Raw genomic sequence first — 25072 nt, 5'->3', positions numbered from 1 at the left:
ACCATCAATGTAAGGGACATTCTTCCCACTGACCACCAATGTAAGGGACATTCTTCCCACTGACCCCCAATGTAAGGAACATTCTTCCCACTGACCCCCAATGTAAGGGACATTCTTCCCTCTGACCCCCAATCTAAGGAGTTTTCTTCCCAATGACCACCAATTTGAGGAGCATTTTTCCCACTGATCACCAATGTAAGGAGTTTTCTTCCCAATGACCACCAATTTAAGAAGCATTCTTCTGAATGACCACCAATATAAGGGGGATTCTTCCCTGACTCCCAATGTAAGGAGCATTCTTCCCACTGACCCCCGATGTAAGGGGCATTCTTCCCAGTAACCATCAATGTAAGGGACATTCTTCCCACTGACCACCAATGTAAGGGACATTCTTCCCACTGACCACCAATGTAAGGGACATTCTTCCCACTGATCACCAATGTAAGGGACATTCTTCCCACTGACCCCCAATGCAATGGGGGGAGGGGGAATTGTACCCATTGATCATCAATGAATTAGTTTTAGACAAAAAAAATGTATGTCAAGTGTTATTCCTCTAGGGTAAAAAGGTTGTGGAAGGTTGCTGGAACATGATCATCAACTTAGAACAAGAGATGTTCCGGTGGAATATTCCAACCCAACTTTGCAAATGATAAGCTGTGATTACTGTTATGTCGTTCATTTTCGGAAAGCTCACATTATTTGTAATGCGAAAGACTGTCCATTAGGAGGAAGTGGCCAATTTTAGTGCATCACAATAAATACATCTACCCTTCACCCATCTATCATACACCTTACATATTCTGTAGCAAAACCTACCAGAACACGATGATAGTGAGTAGTAGACAGGTGGTATTGTTATTCATTGATTAGACCTATGCCACTATGTTGCCTTGAGGAAGGAATCCGGCAAGGTTCCGAAATGTTGGCTTGCTATGCCTTGGGTTACATTGTGTTCACAATAAACACGCAATATGCATCTATTTGGAGTGCTGGTGACTTTCCATCGTTGCATTAGGTTCTGGCATGGCACTATGAGTGGCATTCCCTTTGAACGCCCATCATTACAAGGTTGAGTATCATAAGGAGTGCAGCTTTTATTTGGACTTTACCATGTCTGGACCTTACTAGTGTATTCTCATGTTTGTCATCCAGTGAACAGTCTCCACATGAAAGCCCTTCTGTTCGTGCTATCCCATTGGTGGGGAAATCCTGAGGGCAGTGACCTGGTGACAGGGCCATCTTAATAGCATCATGAGCCCCTGGGCAATGTAATGTACTGGGGCCCCTACCAGCCTGCCCAAATTTAAGCACCTACTCTCAAGATTTAAAGTAAATCTAAGGGGCATTCTTCCCACTGACCACCAATGTAAGGGACATTCTTCCCTGACTACCAATGTAAGGGACATTCTTCCCTGACTACTAATGTAAGGAGCATTCTTCCCACTGACCCCCAATCTAAGGAGTTTTCATCCCAATGACCACCAATTTGAGGAGCATTTTTCCCACTGATCACCAAAGTAAGGAGTTTTCTTCCCAATGACCACCAATTTAAGAAGCATTCTTCTGAATGACCACCAATATAAGGGGAATTCTTCCCTGACTCCCAATGTAAGGAGCATTCTTCCCACTGACCCCCGATGTAAGGGGCATTCTTCCCAGTAACCATCAATGTAAGGGACATTCTTCCCACTGACCACCAATGTAAGGGACATTCTTCCCACTGACCCCCAATGTAAGGGACATTCTTCCCACTGACCCCCAATCTAAGGAGTTTTCTTCCCAATGACCACCAATTTGAGGAGCATTCTTCTGAATGACCACCAATATAAGGGGGATTCTTCCCTGACTCCCAATGTAAGGAGCATTCTTCCCACTGACCCCCGATGTAAGGGACATTCTTCCCAGTAACCATCAATGTAAGGGACATTCTTCCCACTGACCACCAATGTAAGGGACATTCTTCCCACTGACCACCAATGTAAGGGACATTCTTCCCACTGACCCCCAATGTAAGGGACATTCTTCCCACTGATCACCAATGTAAGGGACATTCTTCCCACTGACCCCCAATGCAATGGGGGGAGGGGGAATTGTACCCATTGATCATCAATGAATTAGTTTTAAACAAAACAAATGTATGTCAAGTGTTATTCCTCTAGGGTAAAAAGGTTGTGGAAGGTTGCTGGAACATGATCATCAACTTAGAACAAGAGATGTTCCGGTGGAATATTCCAACCCAACTTTGCAAATGATAAGCTGTGATTACTGTTATGTCGTTCATTTTCGGAAAGCTCACATTATTTGTAATGCGAAAGACTGTCCATTAGGAGGAAGTGGCCAATTTTAGTGCATCACAATAAATACATCTACCCTTCACCCATCTATCATACACCTTACATATTCTGTAGCAAAACCTACCAGAACACGATGATAGTGAGTAGTAGACAGGTGGTATTGTTATTCATTGATTAGACCTATGCCACTATGTTGCCTTGAGGAAGGAATCCGGCAAGGTTCCGAAATGTTGGCTTCCTATGCCTTGGGTTACATTGTGTTCACAATAAACACGCAATATGCATCTATTTGGAGTGCTGGTGACTTTCCATCTTTGCATTTGGTTCTGGCATGGCACTATGAGTGGCATTCCCTTTGAGCGCCCATCATTACAAGGTTGAGTATCATAAGGAGTGCAGCTTTTATTTGGACTTTACCATGTCTGGACCTTACTAGTGTATTCTCATGTTTGTCATCCAGTGAACAGTCTCCACATGATAGCCGTTCTGTTCGTGCTATCCCATTGGTGGGGAAATCCTGAGGGCAGTGACCTAGTGACAGGGCCATCTTAATAGCATCATGAGCCCCTGGGCAATGTAATGTACTGGGGCCCCTACCAGCCTGCCCAAATTTAAGCACCTACTCTCAAGATTTAAAGTATAAATAGTTGATAGAACTAAACATATTTAATTTAATTAATTTAATTGAATAGATTTTAAATAATAAAAAAATATTCCATAAATCAAAGACTAATCAACACAAAGGGCACAGTACAGGAGGAGTCAGGAGGGCACAATAATGGGATCAAGAGGGCAAAGTACAGGGGGAGTCAGGAGGGCACAATAATGGGAGCAGCAGGGTACAGTACAGGGGGAGTCAGGAGGGCACAATAATGGGATCAGGAGGGCACAGTACAGGAGGAGTCAGGAGGGCACAATACAGGGATCAAGAGGGCACAATAATGGGATCAGGAGGGCACAGTACAGGGGGGGTCAGGAGGGCACAATAATGGGATCAGGAGGGCACAGTACAGGGGGAGTCAGGAGGGCACAATAATGGGATCAGGAGGGCACAGTACAGGGGGAGTCAGGAGGGCACAATAATGGGATCAGGAGGGCACAGTACAGGGGGAGTCAGGAGGGCACAATAATGGGATCAGGAGGGCACAGTACAGGGGGAGTCAGGAGGGCACAATAATGGGATCAGGAGGGCACAGTACAGGTTCTGGGATGCTTAATAAAAAGCGTGACTATCCCGGGAAATCCAGGACAGCTGGCAAGTATGATGTAATGTAAGATTATCATGGGGCCCCCAATGCACCTGGATTAAGACAGCCCTGCCTGGTGATAGTTTGCAGCAAGAAAGCAGGAACAACTGGGGTCTCCAGCCCATTTCAACCTTCTGTAGATCTGGGGAAGACCAGCTCTTGATTACACTCTGCGAATAGGGTGAGCCCACTTCACAAGCCATAACTATTAGTCAAAGTGAAAAATCAGTGGATCCAATGGAATATATAATCTGTTGTAATCTTCAAGCTCAAGAGGTAGGTCTTTATTATTTTAAGTATTTCTGTGGGCCCTCGGTGTGATAAAAGTAAAGAGGGAAGGATGAGGGAACTGCACAACTTTATGATAAGTCCAGTATAAGTCTGGCCAACATCGACCTTCGGGAGCTCTGGTGAAGACCAACACTTGATTAGACCTCATGCCTCAGGTGAGCACATGTTACCTGCCAGGGGGAGCCACAACAATTACTCTAGGTGCAAAATCAGTTTTGGTGGGGCACTGGATCCAAACAAATGTATAATCTAATGTGATCTCTAGTCTTAAGAGGCAGCTCTCAAGTACACAGTGTATCCCTATGGGTCCCCAGATTGGTCAATGGAAAAAAGGAGGGACGAGGGCACTACACAACTTTAGGATAAGGCCAGTACAGGTCTCCAGTTGATGTCAACCTTTAGAATCTCTTTTGAAGACTAATTCTGGATTAGACCTTATGCCTTGCATGAGGCCATGTCACCTGTTCGGGGGAGCCACAACAGTTACCCTAAGTGCATAATGTGTTTTATTGGAGCACTGGATCAAATGGTATGTATAGTCTGGTGCAATCTTCAGTCTTAAGAGGCAGCTTTCAAGTACAAACGGTATCACTATGGGTCCCCAGAGCAGTCAAAGGAAAATGGGAGGGACGAGGGCACCACACAACTTTATGGTAAGCCCAGTATAGGTCTCCAACCAACATCAACCTTCGTGGGCATTGGTGAAGACCAACCCTTGCTTAGACCCTGCATCTCAGGTGAGCCCATGTCACCTGCCAGTGGGAGCCACAATTACTCAAAGTGCAAAATCTGTGTTGGTGGAGCACTGGATCAAAATTAATGTATAATCTGGTGTAATCCCTAGTTTTAAGAGGCGGCTCTCTATTACACAGGGTATTCCTATGGGTCCCTGAAGTGGTCAAAGAAAAGTGGGAAGGAAGAGGGCACCACACAACTATATGATAAGCCCAATATAGGTGTCCAGCCAATGTCAACCTTCAGGAGCTCTGGCGAAAGATCAACCCTTGCTTAGACCCCACACCGTAGATGAGCCCACATCACCTGCCAGGGGCACCATAACAATTACTCTATTTTCAAAACCAGTGTTGGTGGATATATAGGTCTCTGACCCATCTCAACCTTCAGAAGCTCTGGTGAAAACCAACTCTTGATTAGACCCTACGTCACCTGCCAGACGGCACTATAACAATACACTTGATTGGGTACTACAACTTGTTAAACATTCTTCAAATAGAAGATGATTAGAGACTATGGGCATGGTACAGGTAATGATAAGAGACTGCAGACATGGTACAGGAGATGATCAAAGACTGTAGAGATGATACAAGAAATGGTCTAAGACTGTGGATATCATACAGAGATTACGGACATGGTACAGGAGATGATCAGAGACTACGGGCATGGTACAGGAGATGATCAGAGACTACGGGCATGGTACAGGAGATGATTAGAGACTAAGGGCATGGTACAGGAGATGATTAGAGACTACGGACATGGTACAGGAGATGATCAGAGACTACGGGCATGGTACAGGTGATGATCAGAGACTAAGGGCATGGTACAGGAGATGATCAGAGACTACGGACATGGTACAGGAGATGATGAGAGACTACGAGCATGGTACAGGTGATGATCAGAGACTACGGGCATGGTACAGGAGATGGTCAGAGACTACAGGCATGGTACAGGTGTCAAGAAAGTAGGCCTTAGATATCAAATAAATACATAACTACACTGTAACTGCTGGTTTAAACATTATGGTTCAAACCTGGGCTGTGAACTCATCAGAACATTTTAAAGTAACTAAAACAAGCAAGTTAAGAATGTTTTATGACATGACCATTTAGGAACATAAGTCAAAGATTGTCCTGCACCTTGTTTATTGTCTAGTTATAATGTGACATGCCATACTTGGTCATTTATTCCACATGCCCCTAGTCCCTGATCAGGAGATGATCATTGATTAGGGGCATGGTACAAGAGATGATCAGAGACTATGGACATGGTACAGGAGATGATTAGAGACTATGGACATGGTACAGGAGATGATCAGGGACTATGGACATGGTTCAGAAGATGATCAAAGACTATGGGCATGGTACAGGTAGCGATAAGAGACTGCAGACATGGTACAGGAGATGGTCAGAGACTATGGGCATGGTACAGGAGATGATTAGAGACTATGGAGATGGTACAAGAGATGATCAGGGACTATGGACATGGTTCAGAAGATGATCAAAGACTATGGGCATGGTACAGGAGATGATCAGAGATAACGGACATGGTACAGGAGATGGTCAGAGACTATGGGCATGGTACAGGAGATGATCAGAGACTACAGACATGGTACAGGAGATGGTCAGAGACTATGGGCATGGTACAGGAGATGATCAGAGACTGTAGACATGATACAAGAAATGGTCTGAGACTGTGGATATCATACAGAGACTACGGACATGGTACAGGAGGTGATCAGAGACTACGGGCATGGTACAGGAGATGTCAGAGACTACAGCAATACAGGTGTCAAGAAATCTAGGCCTTAGATACCAAATAAATACATAACTACACTGTAACTGCTGGTTTAAACATTATGGTTCAAACCTGGGTTTTGACCTCATCAGAACCTTTTTAAGTAGCTAATACAAGCTAAGAATGTTTTATGACATGACCATTTGGGAACATAAGTCAAAGATTGCCCTGCACCTTTTTATTGTCTAGTTATAGTGTGACATGCCGTATTTGGTCATTTCTTTCCAAATTAGATATGGTGACAAGCTGCTAACATTTACCAATGTTGACCAACCACATTTGTGCCTCCTACACAGTATAAATAAAATAGCAACTGTTGGCCGGTCTTCCCCTGGACTGGCCCATGCACGCGTATGCTATTAATTAACACATTTCTTTGGTTCACCGAAAAAGTGTGGTCTGATTGAAATTCCACAACACAGGAGATGATCAGAGACTGAGGACATGATGCAAGAGATGGTCAGAGATGGTGAACGTGGTAATGAAGGTTGTTTGGAGACTAGGGACATGCTTCAGGAGACAGTCATAGACTGGAGACCTATTACATGAGACTGCTAGAAATCACGGTTACAACACAGCAATAGGAAGGACCGGCCAACAGTTGCTATTTTACGACGGTTATTTATACTGTGTAGGAGGCACAAATGTGGTTGGTCAACATTGGTAGATGTTAGCAGCATGTCACCATATCTAATTTGGAAAGAAATGACCAAGTATGGCATGTCACATAATAACTAGACAATAAAAAGGTGCAGGGCAATCTTTGACTTACGTTCCCAAATGGTCATGTCATAAAACATTCTTAGCTTGTATTAGCTACTTAAAACGTTTTTGATGCGTTCACAACCCAGGTTTGAACCATAATGTTTAAACCAGCACTTACAGTGTAGTTATGTATTTATTTGATATCTAAGGCTTACTTTCTTGACACCTGTACCATGCCTGTAGTCTCTGACCATCTCCTGTACCATGCCCGTAGTCTCTGATCATCTCCTGTACCATGCCCGTAGTCTCTGATCATCTCCTGTACCATGTCCATAGTCCCTGATCATCTCCTGTACCATGTCCATAGTCTCTAATCATCTCCTGTACCATGTCCATAGTCCCTAATTGTCTCCTGTACCATGTCCATAGTCTCTGATCATCTCCTGTACCATGCCCCTAGTCTCTGATCATTCACCGAAAGAGTGCAGTCTGACTGAAATTCCACAACACAGGAGATGATCAGAGACTGAGGACATGATACAAGAGATGGTCAGAGATGGTGAACGTGGTAATGAAGTTGTTTGGAGACTAGGGACATGCTTCAGGAGACAGTCATAGACTGGAGACCTATTACATGAGACTGCTAGAAATCACGGTTACAACACAGCAATAGGAAGGACCGGCCAACAGTTGCTATTTTACGACGGTTATTTATACTGTGTAGGAGGCACAAATGTGGTTGGTCAACATTGGTAGATGTTAGCAGCATGTCACCAGATCAGGGCAAAAGGTGCCAAAGGCCCACAGGTTGGGTACCAGGAACCTAGAGTGCCAGACTCCCGTATTCCGTGCTCTACAACATTGGTAGATGTTAGCAGCTAGTCACCAGATCAAGGCAAAAGGTGCCAAAGGGCCACAGGTTGGGCACCAGGAACCTAGAGTGCCAGACTCCCGTCTTCGTGCTCTACAACATTTTTAGATGTTAGCAGCTCCTCACCAGATCAGGGCAACAGGTGCCAAAGGGCCACAGGTTGGGCACCAGGAACCTAGAGTGCCAGACTCCCGTATTCCGTGATCTACAACATTGGAAGATGTTAGCAGCTCCTCACCAGATCAAGGCAAAAGGTGCCAAAGGGCCACAGGTTGGGCACCAGGAACCTAGAGTGCCAGACTCCCGTCTTCCGTGCTCTACAACATTGGTAGATGTTAGCAGCTCGTCACCAGATCAGGGCAAAAAGTGCTAAAGGGCCACAGGTTCGGCACCAGGAACCTAGAGTGCCAGACTCCCGTCTTCCGTGATCTACAACATTGGTAGATGTTAGCAGCTCCTCACCAGATCAGGGCAAAATGTGCCAAAGGGCCACAGGTTGGGCACCAGGAACCTAGAGTGCCAGACTCCCGTCTTCCGTGCTCTACAACATTGGTAGATGTTAGCAGCTCCTCACCAGATCAGGGCAACAGGTGCCAAAGGGCCACAAGTTGGGCACCAGGAACCTAGAGTGTCAGACTCCCGTCTTCCGTGCTCTACAACATTAGTAGATGTTAGCAGCTCGTCACCAGATCAGGGCAAAAAGTGCTAAAGGGCCACAGGTTGGGCACCAGGAACCTAGAGTGCCAGACTCCCGTCTTCCGTGATCTACAACATTGGTAGATGTTAGCAGCTCCTCACCAGATCAGAGCAAAAGGTGCCAAAGGGCCACAGGTTGGGCACCAGGAACCTAGAGTGCCAGACTCCCGTCTTCCGTGCTCTACAACATTGGTAGATGTTAGCAGCTCGTCACCAGATCAGGGCAACAGGTGCCAAAGGGCCACAGGTTGGGCACCAGGAACCTAGAGTGCCAGACTAGCGTCTTCCGTGCTCTACAACATTTTTAGATGTTAGCAGCTCCTCACCAGATCAGGGCAAAAGGTGCCAAAGGGCCTCAGGTTGGGCACCAGGAACCTAGAGTGCCAGACTCCCGTCTTCCGTGGTCTACCAGAAGGATCTATTCCCATCAATTCTCTAGTGTCTCGTACTGTACAGATCCCTCTTCTCCGGCAGCGGTACGGCACAGACGTATCCCTCTGCCTCTTTAAAAAAAAAAAAAACCCCCGAGCCGCGTGAGATTTAAAGATAAAAGTGCTCTCTAACCTGAAGCAATTTTCTTTTGCAAAGTGCACCCTGCAACACGGCAAAACCATTTCCATAATTTATCCCGGAACGAAGGAGTCTGTAATGACACAAGTCGGTTTTCACACACGCCGTACCATTTTTAATGCCGAAGCAAAATAACCTCCAGAGCGATTTTCAATTGCAAACAGAAAATGTTAGCAAAATAATTTCACCGTTGAATTCTGAAATCCATTTAAGGGAGACGAAGGATAATAGAGGAGGACGTGTGCCGGATCAGGGAGACGGAGGTGCTAGGATTCATACATTACAGCTGCTCGCCCTTCTCTCAAATCAAAGTCGCTTTATGGAAAACATGAAACCCGCTTATTGCCGCTAAACATAAAGAAGTCACAAATGGAAACGAAATCGGAAGTTTCGGGGGTCTATTTATAAAATATCCATGAATGTTGACTGCAATGTCTCTAATAGAGGAATTCCTATGACCATCAGCTCCATCTACTGGCCATAATACAGTATAGTTTTCTGAAATACTTCAATGAGAAAATATACTGCATTTTGGTCACTAGATGGAGCTGACGGTCAAAGGAATGCATCTATTAGAGAAATTACAGGCAAAATTCGTGCAGGTGTTTTCCAATTAATTCGTCCAATGAACAACCAAGGGGAGGCATATGACAGAGACCAAAAGATGGCTACTCATAGATATCATATTAGCAATTCCAGGCGCCAATGTGTAGATAGTCTAAAGATATTTTTAAACAAGTCAAATAGAGCCAATAAATGGACGCCGAGTCTAGATAAATGATATCCCCCAAACCATGTCTTTTTTTTTTTGTGCTTGTTTTGTTCTCTTTATGGACCAGCTGTGTAGTATTCATGACTTGTATCCATGCGTGGAAATTGTTCTAATAGATATATTTTCTAATCATAGAGATATTTGGCACATAAAGGTCTGAAGAAGCGCTTGTTACCGAGAAACGCAGAACGTTTCGCACTCAACAAGTGTAGATCAGTATGATTTCTGTATCATAATCTGTTTTATATTTTGTTTGAATAAAAATTGTAATGTATTATATATATACACTGATAGGTCACCCGAGATGTCCCTGCTTTTTTCCTTCGTCAGTGGAAAGAATGTCCCTTACATTGGAGGTCAGTGGGAAGAATGTCCCTTACATTGGTGGTCAGTGGGAAGAATGTCCCTTACATTGGGGGTCAGTGGGAAGAATGTCCCTTACATTGGTGGTCATTGAGAAGAATGTCCCTTACATTGGTGATCAGTGGGAAGAATGTCCCTTACATTGGGGGTCAGTGGGAAGAATGTCCCTTACATTAGGGGTCAGTGGGAAGAATGTCCCTTACATTGGAGGTCAGTGGGAAGAATGTCCCTTACATTGGTGGTCAGTGGGAAGAATGTCCCTTACATTGGGGGTCAGTAGGTAGAATGTCCCTTACATTGGGGGTCAGTGGGAAGAATGCTCCTTACATTGGGGGTCAGTGGGAAGAATGTCCCTTACATTGGAGGTCAGTGGGAAGAATGTCCCTTACATTGGTGGTCAGTGGGAAGAATGTTCCTTACATTGGGGGTCAGTGGGAAGAATGTCTCTTACATTGGTGGTCAGTGGGAAGAATGTCTCTTACATTGGTGGTCATTGAGAAGAATGTCTCTTACATTGGTGGTCATTGAGAAGAATGTCCCTTACATTGGTGATCAGTGGGAAGAATGTCCTTTACATTGGGGGTCAGTAGGTAGAATGTCCCTTACATTGGCGGTCAGTGGGAAGAATGTCCCTTACATTGGGGGTCAGTGGGAAGAATGTCCCTTACATTGGGGGTCAGTGGGAAGAATGTCCATTACATTGGTGATCAGTGGGAAGAATGCTCTTTACATTGGGGGGTCAGTGCAAAGAATGTCCCTTACATTGGAGGTCAGTGGGAAGAATGTCCCTTACATTGGTGATCAGTGGGAAGAATGTCCCTTACATTGGCGGTCAGTGGGAAGAATGCCCCTTACATTGGGGGTCAGTGAGAAGACTGTCCCTTATATTGGGGGTCAGTGGGAAGAATGTCCCTTACATTGGGGGTCAGTGGGAAGAATGTCCCTTACATTGGTGATCAGTGAGAAGACTGTCCCTTATATTGGGGGTCAGTGGGAAGAATGTCCCTTACATTGGGGGTCAGTGGGAAGAATGTCCCTTACATTGGGGGTCAGTGGGAAGAATGTCCCTTACATTGGTGGTAAATGGGAAGAATGATCCTTATATTGGTGGTCAAAAAGCCACCCTTACATGGATAAAGAGATATCATACAACTGGTGGCATTAGACCTGAAACTGTTCAGGCACCATCAATTTGAAGGTCAATCAGTGTCAGGTCAAGGAACCCCTAGCAACCTCTGGAGGAATTGTCAAGTTCTATGAAGTTCTACGGAACCTTGGTTGAGATCGCCTGCGACGAAGTGTTTTATCTTTAGCAATTTACCTTTAAAACAGGACAATTATCCAACAGGGAGAAGAAGACCTCTTAGTAATGGCCAGCGCAGAGCTGGAAACCCAAATACAGAGATCATGTCTCGTCACCCTTTGACATCTCCTCAAATCTGAAACTTACAATAAAGCAGACTGGTGTCATGGAACAGCGGATGAGTTGTATGTAAATAATTCTGGAGGATCATGAGAAACAAAATGTGTTCCAACAGAGATGGCCGGAGAAGGGTGTGATGACACGACTCCAGATGCCTGCAGGATGGCACATGCCAGCTTTCCCGCTAACGAGACTGTCAGGATGAGCGCACAGCGACATAAGCCGCCATATAAACCGCACAACACAGATCACACATCATAAATGTTATGTCGCGGAGATTTACTCTGTAACTTCATGCCAAGGGAACATTATCCTGGCAGATGACATGGCTACAATCAGATGTTTCATGTCAAGCACAGAATACATTGCGTCTACTTCACTGTCATGGAGTGTGAAAAGCAAATCTCTTGCTTCCTAAATTTGTTCTCATTAGTGTCACGTTATAAAGTCGGTGGAGGTCCTCTGGCCGGAACTACAAATTCCAGCATGGCCTGCTGCCCCCTGAGTCTTCTTTGTTCCTCCAGAGAAGGGAAGGGTCTGCCATCTGTCTCCGTTTTATAGAATGACGACGTCAGATGTTTCCTACATTCTTCTATCAGGCTGTCCTCTGTGAAAGTCATTACTTCACTCTCAGACACTTCATGACGCGGTGGGAATGTCGCACTACAGTCACAAATCAACTGTTTTGTAATTAAAAAGCAGGGGAGGTTGCATTGCATAACATCTTCAGAGGCGCAGACCCCATTAGAAGACCTTTAGGGACCCATTAAGCTGCATTGGGAAGGTGCACTGTCATCAGACAAGGTGCATTTCCTCTGTGCGCTGACATGGCAGGTAGTGCTGCACGCATCCTCAGAGGTGCAGACCCCATTAGAAGCACTTTAAGGACCCATTTTTGTAGTGCCCATTGTAGGAGCTTTTGGCTGTGGACACGGGTCAGCATGGACACCCTGCCCAGTCTGCGGCTACAGGGCCCCATACACAACAAATCTCCCAGGTGCGTGGGGCCCTGCATAATCTTGCATTACATCATACTTGCCAGATGTCCTGGATTTGCCGGGACAGTCAAGCTTTTTACTAAACTGTCCCAGAATGGCCCGGGCAGAATCCCAGAACATGTACTGTGCCCTCCTGATCCCAGTATTGTGTCCTTCTGATCCCAGTATTGTGCCCTCCTGATTCCCCCTCTACTGTGCCCTCCTGATTCCCCCTGTACTGTGCACTCTGATCCCAATATTGTACCCTCCTGACTCCCCCTGTACTGTTCTCTCCTGATCCCAGTATTGTGCCCTCCTGATCCCAATATTGTGCCCTCCTGACTCCCCCTGTACTGTTTTCTCCTGATCCCAGTATTGTGCCCTCCCAACTCCCCCTGTACTGTGCCCTCCTGAACCCAGTATTGTGCCCTCCTGACTCCCCCTGTACTGTGCCCTCCCGATCCCTGTACTGTGCCCTCCTGAGTCCCCCTGTACTGTGCCCTTCTGATCCCAGTATTGTGCCCTCCTGATCCCTGTACTGTACCCTCCTGATCCCAGTATTGTGCCCTCCTGACTCCCCCTGTACTGTGCCCTCCTGATCCCAGTATTGTGCCCTCTTCACCCCCCCTGTACTGTGCCCTCCTGATCCAAGTACTATGCCCTCCTGCCTCCCCCTGTACTGTGCCCTCCTGCCTCCCCCTGTACTGTGCCCTCCTGCCTCCCCCTGTACTGTGCCCTCCTGCCTCCCCCTGTACTGTGCCCTCCTGACTCCCCCTGTACTGTGCCCTCCTGATCCCAGTACTGTGCCCTCCTGCCTCCCCCTGTACTGTGCCCTCCTGATCCCAGTACTGTGCCCTCCTGCCTCCCCCTGTACTGTGCCCTCCTGACTCCCCCTGTACTGTGCCCTCCTGATCCCAGTACTGTGCCCTCCTGCCTCCCCCTGTACTGTGCCCTCCTGACTCCTCCTGTACTGTGCCCTCCTGCCTCCCCCTGTACTGTGCCCTCCTGATCCCAGTACTGTGCCCTCCTGACTCCCCCTGTACTGTGCCCACCTGACTCACCTGTACTGTGCCCTCCTGATCCTAGTACTGTGCCCTCCTGACTCACCTGTACTGTGCCCTCCTGATCCCAGTATTGTGCCCTCCTGACTCCCCCTGTACTGTGCCCTCCTGACTCCCCCTGTACTGTGCCCTCCTGACTCCCCCCTGTACTGTGCCCTCCTGACTCCCCCCTGTACTGTGCCCTCCTGCCTCTCCCTGTACTGTGCCCTCCTGCCTCCCCCTGTACTGTGCCCTCCTGACTCCCCCTGTACTGTGCCCTCCTGCCTCTCCCTGTACTGTGCCCTCCTGACTCCCCCTGTACTGTGCCCTCCTGCCTCCCCCTGTACTGTGCCCTCCTGATCCCAGTATTGTGCCCTCCTGCCTCCCCCTGTACTGTGCCCCCCTGATCCCCCATACTGTGCCCTTTGTGTTGATTGGTCTATGATTTATGGCATGTCTGCTTATTGCTTAAAATCAATTTTATTGAAAGTACTAATAAATACTGTATATGTTTAATTCTATAAACTATTTATTCTTTAATTCTTTAGAGTAGGAGCGGAAATTGAGGCAGCTGGTAGGGGCCCCAGTGCATTACTTTGCCCAGGGGCCCATGATGCTAATTAGACGGCCCTGCTTGTGAGTGGCTGGACACATCAAATGCAGGAAGAGGACAATGGTGCAGCCAAAGAGGGGAGGCATCCATCCATCTAAGAATATCCATGCAGTGTTAGGGTCACCATACACATTACAATCTGGCCATACGATCGTTGTACAATCAGCTTAAGATTTATCAAATCTGTGCAGTATGATGACCTACCTGAATTATCCAATCAGGGAGGCCCTTACACTACATAGTTGTTGGTGTCCCAAAAAACAAAAAAAAAGAAAAAGTCGCTCTTCTTCTAAAAGCCCAGAGTGAACTTTAATGGATATGGTCCAGTTCCAGGCTACTCCTCCCACAATTAGGATCCTAGAGCAGGGGTCTCCAAACTGCTGCATGAGGGACAGATGCGGCCCTTTGCTAGCTTTTCTAGCCCTTGGGGCACCATTCCTCCAACTGGTATGACACACTTTTCCTTCCACTGACACCAACAGTGGGGCATAACTCCTGCCACTGTCTCCAATAATGGGACACTATTCCTCCCACTGACACCAATGATGGGGCACTATTCCTGCCACTGACACCGATGATGGGGCACTATTCCTCCCACTGACACCAATGATGGGGCACTATTCCTGCCACTAATATCAATGATGGGGCACTATTCCTCCCACTGACACCAATGATGGGGCACTATTCCTGCCACTAATATCAATGATGGGGCACTATTCCTCCCACTGACACCAATGATGGGGCATTATTCCTCCCACTGACACCGATGATGGGGCACTAACCTCCCACTGACACCAGTGATGGGGCACTATTCCTCCCAATGACACCAATAACAGGGCACTATTCCTCCCACTGACACCAATGATGGGGCACTATTCCTGCAACTGACGCCAATGATGGGGCACTATTCCTCCCACTGACACCAATGATGGGGCACTATTCCTCCCACTGACACCAATGATGGGGTACTATTCCTGCCACTGACACCAATGATGGGACACTATTCCTCCCACTGACACCAATGATGGGGCATTTTTCCTCTCACTGACACCGATGATGGGGCACTAACCTTCCACTGACACCAATGATGGGGCACTATTCCTCCCACTGACACCAATGATGGGGCACTATTCCTGCCACTGACACCAATGATGGGGAACTATTCCTCCTACTGACACAGATGATGGAGCACTATTCCCCCCACTGACACCAATGATGGGGCACTATTCCTCCCACTGATACCAATGATGGGGCACTATTCCTCCCACTGACACCAATGATGGGACACTATACCTCCCACTGATAGCAATGATGGGGCACTATTCCTCCCCCCACTGACACCAATGATGGGGCACTATCCCTCCCACTGATACCAATGATGGGACACTATTCCTTCCACTGACTCCAATGATGGGGCACTATTCCTCCCACTGACACCAATGACGGGCACTATTCCTCCCACTGACACCAATGACGGGGCACTATTCCTCCCACTGATACTAATGATGGGTCACTATTTCCTCCACTGACACCAATGATGGGGCACTATTCCTCCCACTGATACCAATGATGGGGCAATATTCCTCCCACTGACACCAATGATGGGGCACTATTCCTCCCACTGATACCAATGATGGGGCAATATTCCTCCCACTGACACCAATGATGGGGCACTATTCCTCCCACTGATACCAATGATGGGGCACTATTCCTCCCACTGATACCAATGAAGGGGGCGCTATTCCTCCCACTGACACCAATGATGGGGCACTATTCCTCCCACTGACACCAATGACGGGGCACTATTCCCCCCACTGACACCAATGACGGGGCACTATTCCTCCCACTGATACCAATGATGGGGCACTATTCCTCCCACTGAAACCAATGATGGGGCACTATTCCTCCCACTGATACCAATGATGGGGCACTATTCCTCCCACTGACACCAATGATGGGGCACTATTCCTCCCACTGATACCAATGATGGGGCACTATTCCTCCCACTGATACCAATGATGGGGCACTATTCCTCCCACTGACACCAATGATGGGGCACTATTCCTCCCACTGATACCAATGATGGGGCACTATTCCTCCCACTGACACCAATGATGGGGCACTATTCCTCCCACTGACACCAATGATGGGACACTATTCCTCCCACTGACACCAATGATGGGGCACTATTCCTCCCACTCATACCAATGATGGGCACTATTCTTCTACCTACTGACTATAGGCACTATGTAACTGACTACCAACCCTGAGGCAATGTTTATTCTTGCTGATGCTGGGCGCAGGGCATTTTCTACCCCCACTGGTCACAATCTGCCCCCCCCCCCCCCAAGTCTGAAGGGCAGTAAGCTGGCCCTTTGTATGAACAGTTTGGAGACCCCAGTCCTAGAGGTATGAAACGCTTTAGAGGAGCAGGTGGGTTCGCCTTGTATGAGACTGCATCCATAAGAGCTCGTCCACACTTGACTTTATTTCTAACTCCTGCCATACGCCCCTATAGCGTTAGACAGGCGTTTGGGAAGCGTTTTTAACGCCCCTTAAACGCTCCCCAAACGCCCCATGCGCGGTTTTGAGGCTGTTGATAGGCGTTTGCCAAGCATTAAAACCGCACCACAAACTCCTAGAATGAAGTTAAATGGTATTAACGCTCCGCAAATGCACCGCAAATGCCAGCCAGGCATTTGCGGAGCGGCACCATAGACTTGAATGGGAGGCTTCAACTCCTCCTGACTAGACATGAGGCGTCACTTTTACCACAACGCGACACTAACGCTTCAGCGTGAACAGCCCTATGTGCTTTCCAGGGGTGGACTGACCATTTGGAAACTCAGGCAATGCCCGAGGGCCCAGGGTCAGTAGGGGGCCCCATGAGATGCCCCTGGTACCTTTTTCATAGGCTTTTTTGAGTTTGGGCAAGGACACAGGGGCTCCAAGATCCCCTATTGCCTGGGGGCCCCATGAGTTGTCAGTCCACCCCTGGTGCTGCCATGTGCAGAACTTTCATAGGCTTTTGAGAAGCGTTAAAAAAAGCATCCCAAATGTCTGTTTGACGCCTCCTGACAAATTTAGTGTGAACTGAGCCTTCAAGTGCACTCTGGGCTTTAGGAAGAGCGTCTTTCTATGTGTTGGGATATTGTGCACGAGTCATGGACCTTCTGGAGCCAGAATCCATCGGTCTGTGAAGTATGGGGTGGAGAGCCTGAAGCCGAGTGATTGAGGTTGTCTGCAGCATAGCTGTTGGAAGATCTAAAGGAGATTGTACAATCAGATTGTAACCTGTGTGGCGAGCTTCAGAGAAACAAGGAGCCATCACAGAAAGGTTGAGGAGGGTTTATCTGGCACTTCGCTGCAGTTCCACTTTACGCCTACGGGGGGCACTTCAGTACAGAGCAACCGACACGAATCTTGCTTCCTCCAAAAGAAAGAATAACCCATTATACCCCTGCTAGTTCCTTCCCTGGAGATAGAAGTGTAACCGCACTGTAAGCAATTACGGCATGCAATTATGGTAAAACCTTTCCAGGTAATATAAACACAGGCCATGAGACCCCTAATACAGAGCGCGGATTACGTGAAGTATCACGTTGCAGCAATCAAGCAGAAATGATGACCTTGTAATCACTGCTCCGGCTCAGAACTTAATTGGTTAAAAACCCTTCCATTGTATGGATAAAAGATTACTCTTCACTGGCCATGGTGGAGCAACACATGAGTGATCCAAAACCAGCAGCTCAACTACGAAAGAAAGAGAAACTGGCAGCTGCTCAATCAAATTATAAATGGCTAAGGACGGTGTAGGCAGGTGGGGCCCATCCACAATGAGCAGACAATACAAAAAGCCTCTGTATGTTCTTCAAAAAAAAGAAAACTAGGATCATTAGGGTCTCCAGAACTTCTCAAGCTTCAGGAGCTCCGATGAAGACCAAGTCTTGATTGGAACCTGCGCCTAGGGCAGTGTTTCTCAACTCCAGTCCTCATGGACCCCCAACAGGTCATGTTTTCAGGATTTCCATTATTTTGCACAGGTGATTTGATCAGTTTCACTGCCTTAGTATTTACCACAGCTGTTTCATCTGAGGGAAATCCTGAAAACATGACCTGTTGGGGGTCCATGAGGACTGGAGTTGAGAAACACTTGCAAAAACGATTTCTCCTGCGCTCTGAGACCCAGGCCGGTGGTGAGTAGGTGGAATTAGGTAGAATTAGGATTAAAAACTCAGGAGAAGCAACCACCGGAGTATCCAAGGTCGTGCAGCTCCAAACCAAGACTGGGGAAGCCCGAACAAACTGCGAAGTGAAACAACAAGAAGCGCACCAACCTTGTGCATTACCTCAATAACCAAAATTTATTAAATGAGGGAAAGGTACTCACAAACAGCGAATAAAAACAGGCATGTAAGTCCACCCAGGGACTTCAAAGGTAAGAGGCCAGCGCGAATCCCATCATGGGTGTAGGTACTCAGTCCAGCTGACGTGTTTCGAAGGTCATGCCTTCTTCCTCGCGCTGGCCTCTTACCTTTGAAGTCCCTGGGTGGACTTACATGTCTGTTTTTATTTGCTGTTTGTGAGTACCTTTCCTTCATTTAATAAATTTTGGTTATTGAGGTATGCACAAGGTTGGTGCGCTTCTTGTTGTTTCACTTCGCAGTTGAGAAACACTTGCCTAGGATGAGTGTGCATCTCATGCCATGGGGCGCCACAAGTATTAGTGAAAAATTGGTGTTGGCAGAGCACTGAATCCAAAGGTATGAATAATCTGGTGGGATCTTCAGTCTTAAGGGGTCGTTTACACCTGTTTCAAATTATGGCATTGAAAATGTTTTTTTTTAAAGCCTGTTCACACGTTGTGTTTGCTTCACTTCGAAAATTATACCCCATGTTGCTTTCTTGGTGCTTCAAAGCATCTCCAAAGCCTCCATAGAAGTCTATGACAACTCTCGCTAACAGCACCTGCAGCTTTTGAAGGGCTTTTATTTAATATTTAGCTTCGCTTTGTTTTGGAGGTATCGCAGGTAAGAGATATTATCATTATTATTATTATACAGGATTTATATAGCGCCAACAGTTTGCTCAGCGCTGTACATTATAATGGGAGACTGTACACGAGACAGCACAGTAACAATACAATACAATACACAAGGGGTTCGAGGGCCCTTACAATCTAGGAGGGAGGGGAGAGTGGGACAGGAGGAAATAGCTGTGGGGGATGGAGTGGTGGGAAGAGCGGAGGAGATGGGCAATTAGGTGAGGGCGAGGTAGGCTTCTCTGAAGAGATGGGTTTTCAGGGTGCGCCTAAACGTGAAGAGGGTAGGTGACAGTCTGATGGATTGGGGTAGTGAGTTCCAGAAGATGGGGGAAGCCCTGGAGAAGTCCTGGAGATGGGCATGGGAGGAGGAGACCAGGGAACTAGAGAGCAGGAGGTCTTGTGAGGAGCGGAGAGTGCGTTTTGGGTGGTAGATGGATATCAGGTCGGTGATGTCTCAGGATGAACTGGGAGACCAACAAGCAAACCAGAAAAATGTAATCAGCAGTCACTTCTGGTTCATGTGTATATATTCTGGGAGTGTCAGATGCAGATGTCACATCTGGTGTGCAGTGTGGAACAGCACAAAGGAGAGTGGGGTCTGGACTGGAGCGGAGCAACTAGCAGACAGAATACGTGTTGAGCGTAGGACAGGAGAGAGAGAGAGGACTTAGTGGCAGAGGATCAGCAGAGCTGGGGGACCGGAGCAGGGAAAACTAGAAGATGTCACATGTGATGCTCAGTGTGGAAGCAATATAGCAGAAGTTAAGTGGGGACTGGAGAGAGAGAAGGATCTGCAAACCAGAGGATCGGCAGAGCTGGGGGTTACTACTGCGTGGGGGATTAGCAGAACTGGTGGACCAGAGCAGGGGAAACTAGTAGATCTCACATGTGGTGCTCAGCAAGGGAGCAATATAGCAGAAGGTGAGCTGGGGCTGGAGAGAGAGAAGGATAAGCAGAGCTGGGGCTTTCTACTGAGTGGGGGATCAGCAGAGCTGGGGGTTACTACTGAGTAGGGGATTAGCAGAGCTGGTGGTTACTACTGAGTAGGGGATCAGCAGAGCTGGGGGTTACTACTGAGTGGGGGATCAGTAGATCTAGGTGTTATTACTGAGTAGGGGATCAGCAGAGCAGGGGGTTACTACTGAGTGGGGGATCAGCAGATCTAGGTGTTATTACTGAGTAGGGGATCAGCAGAGCTGGGGGTTACTACTGAGTGGAGGATCAGCAGAGCTGGGGGTTACTACTGAGTGGGGGATCAGCAGATCCGGGGTTATTACTGAGCGGGGGATCAGCAGAGCTGGGGGTTATTACTCAGTAGGGGATCAGCAGAGCTGGGGGTTACTACTGAGTGGGGGATCAGCAGAGCTGAGGGTTACTACTGAGTGGGGGATCAGCAGAGCTGGGGGTTACTACTGAGTGGAGGATCAGCAGAGCTGGGGTTACTACTGAGTGGAGGATCAGCAGAGCTGGGGGTTACTACTGCGTGGGGGATTAACAGAACTGGTGGACCAAAGCAGGGGAAACTAGTAGATGTCACATGTGGTGCTCAGCAAGGAAGCGATATAGCAGAAGGTGAGTTGGGGCTGGAAAGAGAGAAGGATCAGCAGAGCTGGGGGTTACTAATGAGTGAGGGATCAGCAGAGCTAGGGGTTACTACTGAGTGAGGGATCAGCAGAGCTAGGGGTTACTACTGAGTGGGGGATCAGCAGAGCTTGGGTTACTGCTGAGTAGGGGATCAGCAGAACTGGGGGTTACTACTGAGTGGGGGATCAGCAGATCTAGGTGTTATTACTGAGTAGGGGATCAGTAGAGCTGGGGGTTACTACTCAGTAGGGGATCAGCAGAGCTGGGGGTTACTACTGAGTGGGGGATCAGCAGAGCTGGGCATTACTACTGAGTGGGAGATCAACAGAGCTGGGGGTTATTACTAAATAGGGGATCAGCACAGCTGGGGGTTACTACTGAACAAGGGAATCAGCAAATCTGAGGGTACTACTGAGAGGGGCATCAGCGAAGCTGGGGGTACTACTGAGCGAGGGATCTGCTGAATGAGGGTACTAATAAGCTGGCGACCTGCTGAATAGGAGTACTAATGAGTTGGGGATCTGCTAAACAGGGGTACTAATGAGCTGGGGATCTACTGAATGGAGGCGGCTTAAATGTTGTTAAAGTTGAAACAAGTATAAACGAGCCCTAAGAGGCAGCTCTCCATTCCAATTGTTATTCCTATGGGTTGCCTAGAACAGTCAAAGTAAAGTGGGAAGGATGAGAGCGCCACATGACTTTAGGCCCAACTCTTGACTAGACCCAGCATCTGGTTGAGTCCACCTAACATGCCATAGGGCGCCATAACTATTACTCAAGGTGCATAATCGGTGTTGGTGGGGCATTGGGTGCAAAGGTATGTACAGTATAACCTGTACAGTATGACCTGGTGCAGTCTTCAGTCTTCAGAGGCAGCTCTCTATTACACTTGAGCATTATTATGGTTCCACAAAATCGGTAAAGAAAAGTGGGAAGGATGAGAGCGCCACGTGACTTTGTGATAAGTCCAGTATAGATTTATTATTCTCAAAACGACAGGTCAACAGATAGAAGCTGACATGTTTCAGGGGTTCACAACTCCCTCTTCATTGGGACTTATGCTTACAGCGATAGAAGTAATAATGGACAATGAGAACCGAGGATCAAGAATTATGATGGCAACAGTGTGGGTATCAGGCTGACCGTACCCGATCTGTATCTCAGGTTGGGAGGCAGTCTGCCACTCGCGCTGTAGCCTTCATAATACTTGATCTTCAGTTCTCATTTTCCAGTATTCCTTCTATCATCACCAGCAGAGGGGAGGTCTGAGCCCCGAAACACATTGGATTTTTATCTTCTGACTTGTCATTTTGAGAATAAAATCTTTACTGGATTTATCATAAAGTTGTATGGCGCTCTTATCCTTCCCACTTTCCATAGGAATACACCATAGAATGGAAAGATGCCTCCTAAGACTGGAGATCATACCAGATTATACTTACCAATGCTCTGGCAACACTAAATTTGCAGTAACTGTCATGTTGCCCCCCGGCATGTGATGCGCCCTCGCCTTAGGCTCATGGTCTAAGCGAGAATTGGTTTTTGCTAGAGCTTCAAAAGGTGGAAATGGGCTGGAGACCTTAGTGGTCCTTGTTTTTATGGCTGCATCCTGTCACCAGGTCATGGCCCTCATTATTCCTTCCACTCCAGGGTGCAGCTGCAAAAGGACGACTATGGTGTTCTAGGCAGAAGAGTAGTCACATCCAGGCAGAAGTTGTGGACAAGCAGCAGGCAAGATAGTAGTCAGGACAATCTGGATCAGCAACAAGCAAAGGCAATCAGGAAATATAATGGCTCTGTCAGTAGCATTAGAAATCCTGTCAGGGATTCTACGAGTATCATTGGAAGTATTGGCAGGTATTATGAGATTACCATTAGAAGATCTTGCAGGGATTCTGTGAGTAGTCCTAGCAGGGATTTTGAAAGGTTGAGGAAAGGCAGAAGGCAAAAGTGTAGTCAGGACAATCTGGGTCCCAACAATCAAAGCATTTAGGACGTATAATGGCTCTTTTCCACAAAAGAAAGCTGGCGTGGGACACAGCACCAACTATGGAAGTCTTATCAGGGATTCTGCTTGTACCATTGGACAACCTAGCAGGGATTCTGCCTGTATCATTGGAAGTTCTGGCAGGAATTCTGAGAGTAGCACCACTAGAAGTCCCAGAAGGGATTCTAAAAATCATTACAGGAATTCTGAGAGATGGAGATCTGGAAGTTTTTGCTGGGATTCTGCTTGTGTCATTAGAAGATCTGGCAGGAATTCTGAGAGTACCATTGGAAGTTCTGGCAGGGATTATGATTGTACCATTGGATGTTCTAGCAGGGATTCTGTTTGTACCATTGGAAGTTCCATCAGGGATTATGTTTGTACAACTGGAAGACCTAGCAGGGATTCTGCTTGTATCATTGGAAGTTCAGGTTGGAATTCTGAGAGTACCATTGTAAGCCATGGTAGGGAACAGAGTAACATTGGAAGTCCAGGCATGGATTTTGCTGGTACCACCACTGGAAGTCCCAGAAAGGATTCTAAAAATCATTGCAGGCATTCTGAGAGGAGTTCTGGAAGTTTTTGCTGGGATTCTGCTTGTGTCATTGGAAGATCTGGCAGGGATTCTGCTTATACCATTGGACGTTCTGGCAGGGATTCTGCTTGTACCATTGGAATTTCTGGCAGGGATTGTGATTGTACCATTGGACGTTCTAGCAGGGATTCTGCCTGTACCATTGGAAGTTCCATCAAGGATTCTAGTTGTACCATTGGAAGACCTTGCAAGGATTCTAGTTGTACCATTGGAAGACCTAGCAGGGATTCTGTTTGTACCATTTGAAGACCTAGCAGGAATTCTGCTTGTATCATTGGAAATTCTGGCAGGGATTCTGTTTGTACCATTGGAAGACCTAGCAGGGATTCTGCATGTGCCATTGGAAGTTCCATCAAGGATTCTAGTTGTACCATTGGAAGACCTGACCGGGATTCTGCTTGTACCATTGGAGGTTCTGGCAGGGATTCTGTTTGTACCACTGGAAGACCTAGTAGGGATTCTGCTTGTATCATTGGAAGTTCTGGCAGGAATTCTAAGAGTACTATTGAAAGGCATGGTAGGGAACAGAGTAACATTGGAAGTCCTGGCATGGATTTTGAGAGTACCACCACTGGAAGTCCCTGGTAGATTAATTGGCTCCTGTCTAAATTGGCCCTAGTATGTGTATGTATGAATGTAAGTTAGGGACCTTAGATTGTACACCCCTTGAGGGTTAGGGACTGATGTGAATGTGCAATATATATGTAAAGCGCTGCGTAAAATTGACTGCGCTATATAAGTACCTGAAATGAAATAAAATAAAAAAAAATAAGTCCCAGAAGGGATTCTAAAAATCATTGCAGGCATTCTGAGAGAAAGAGTTCTGGAAGTCCTGGCAAGAATTTTGCTGGTACCATAACAGGAATATAATACATTCATTGGACAGCTCCATTTGGATGTCCTGGCATGGATTCTGTGAGTACCACTGGGAGCCCTGGAAGGGATTCTAGAAGTCCTAGCAGGCATTGTGAGAGAAGGAGTTCTGGAAGTCCTGGTAGGAATTCTGCTGGTACCATAACAGGAATATGTCCTGAAGTGGTTCCCACATTTCTGGGTTTCAAAAACTCCACATTTTCACTTCCAGAAAAGAAGTGAGGAACAAGGAGCCAGGGGCTGGTTAAAATGACCTAGTCCCGATTTTATAAAGTGTTTCTAACCAATAAACCTTTGGAGGGAGGGGCCCTTTCTCTATGTAAGCTGCCAGTGGTTGTCTGAATCTTCTCTGGCTGGTTGGTCTGCACAAAAATGACAAAGTGGACCAGTCAAGATTTCGCAGACACACACAGATGTGTGGGTGGCACATAGGAACGGCCTGGTCTCTCAGCAGAACCGTCTCCATATGTTCATTAATGCGGGTATAAACAAATGTCAATAACATGGTTGAGTGGAGATCTCCGTACTGCCCATCTGTGTGGTGGGAAGACAAAGCCAACATTCATATTTTATTATATTGGGAGTCTCTTTC

At 47.1% G+C, this 25072-nt stretch overlaps 1 protein-coding gene across 1 annotated transcript in view; it reads right to left on the bottom strand.

The window, feature by feature from the left end:
• The window catches only part of SLIT1 (slit guidance ligand 1), a 615356-nt gene that overhangs the window by 191645 nt on the left and 398639 nt on the right, over positions 1–25072 (bottom strand). The window lies entirely within an intron of this gene.

The sequence above is a fragment of the Staurois parvus genome, unplaced genomic scaffold, assembly GCF_062004578.1.
Source record: "Staurois parvus isolate SC_StPar_1 unplaced genomic scaffold, SC_StPar_1.0 ptg001428l, whole genome shotgun sequence".
Classification (NCBI taxonomy): Eukaryota; Metazoa; Chordata; class Amphibia; order Anura; family Ranidae; genus Staurois; species Staurois parvus.
The sequence above is the reverse complement of the archived record's forward strand: the minus strand, read 5'-3'. Positions and strand labels throughout refer to the sequence as shown.